The following is a 1,762-nucleotide window of genomic DNA, read 5'->3' as shown; positions in this document are numbered from 1 at the left end:
GAGAGGGGGTGCCATGCCCTCCAGAGGCAGGAAGGGACCACCGTGGCCCAGACCTGCCTGTGCCCGGGGCCTCCAGCTCCCGGGCCCCGCCCCGGAATTCTGAGCAGAGAGGTTAACAAGCGGGCTCCTGTTTCGTTACTTGTTCGCAAACATGTCGCTGCTGTTTCTTAAAAATATATATTTTTATTGATTGCAGAGAGGAAGGGTGAGGGAGAGAGAGAGAGAAACATCCATGATGAGAGAGAATCATTGACCGGCTGCCTCCTGCATGCCCCCTACTGGGGATCGAGCCCGCAACCCAGGCATGTGCCCTGACCGGGAATCGAACCTGGGACCTTTCAGTCCGCAGGCCGACGCTCTACCCACTGAGCCAAACCAGCCAGGGCTGTAGCTGCTGTTTGGTTACTTGTTTGCACACATGTAGCTGCTGTTGGTTACCTGTTTGCACACATGTAGCTGCTGTTGGTTACCTGTTTGCACACATGCAGCTGCTGTTGGTTACCTGTTTGCACACGTGTAGATGCTGTTTGGTTACCTGTTTGCACATGTGTAGCTGCTGTTTGGTTACCTGTTTGCACACATGTAGCTGCTGTTGGTTACCTGTTTGCACACATGTAGCTGGTGTTGGTTACCTGTTTTGTGCCCTGACCGGGAATCGAACCTGGGACCTTTCAGTCCGCAGGCCGACGCTCTACCCACTGAGCCAAACCAGCCAGGGCTGTAGCTGCTGTTTGGTTACTTGTTTGCACACATGTAGCTGCTGTTGGTTACCTGTTTGCACACATGTAGCTGCTGTTGGTTACCTGTTTGCAAACGTGTAGATGCTGTTGGTTACCTGTTTGCAAACGTGTAGCTGGTGTTGGTTACTTGTTTGCAAACATGTAGCCCTGAGGCTGCCTCGCTGATCTGCCGGCTTTGACCTTCTGACTTGTAACCATACGTTTATGGCTCCGGCTCCGTACCAAGCGCACGTGCTCATATATGCTCCGGAGACCGAAGCCAAACAATCTCATGCGATACAAGCTGGCTTCTCCCTCCCTATGTAGCATGTGGGGTACGCATGTGGTGGGAGCCAAGCTATGGACGGCGGCTCCATACGGAGCAGCCCCAGGTAAGGGCCACCCGGGCCTGCGAGAGCGGGTGTGCCGGACGGCGTGCTGTCTGTCCGCCCACAGGCAGGGCTGGGCTGTGCTCACTCATTTTGGTGGCAGCTGCACCATCTGCCTATGTCCCCGCTGGTCACTGCAGGGGCTCGGGCCCGGCCGGCGTGGCTCAGTGATTGAGCGTTAACCCATGAACCAGGGTTCGATTCCTGGTCAGGGCACATGCCCGATGGCGAGCTCGATCCCCAGTGGGGGGCGTGCAGGAGGCAGCCGATCCATGGTTCTCTCTCATCATGGATGTTTCTCTCTCTCTCTCTCCCTCTCCCTTCCTCTCTGAAATCAATAAAAATATATTTTTAAAAATTGATAAAAAAACAACAACATAGATCTTCGGATTAGAGAGCTTTAGGTGACATGACTTAAAAGTGTGCAGCTGCACCCTGGCTGGTTTGGCTCAGTGGATGGAGCGTCAGCCTGCAGACTGAAGGGTCCCGGGTTCGATTCTGGTCAAGGGCACATGCCCGGATTGTGGGCTCAATCCCCAGTGAGGGACCTGCAGGAGGCAGCCACTCGATGATTCTCTCTCATCATTGTTGTTTCTCTCTCTCTCTCTCCTCCTCCCTTTCTCTCTGAAATCAATAAAAATATATTTTTAAAAA

At 53.7% G+C, this 1,762-nt stretch overlaps 1 protein-coding gene across 1 annotated transcript in view; it reads left to right on the top strand.

Moving 5' to 3' along the window:
- KIAA1024 (KIAA1024 ortholog) overlaps positions 1 to 1,762 on the top strand; it is a 40,168-nt gene that overhangs the window by 6,371 nt on the left and 32,035 nt on the right. The gene's annotated exons all lie outside the window — the stretch shown is intronic.

This window comes from Myotis brandtii, unplaced genomic scaffold (assembly GCF_000412655.1).
Source record: "Myotis brandtii unplaced genomic scaffold, ASM41265v1 scaffold1166, whole genome shotgun sequence".
In the NCBI taxonomy this organism is placed as follows: domain Eukaryota; kingdom Metazoa; phylum Chordata; class Mammalia; order Chiroptera; family Vespertilionidae; genus Myotis; species Myotis brandtii.
Note: the sequence above shows the minus strand (reverse complement) of the source record. Positions and strands in the feature narration are given on the sequence as shown.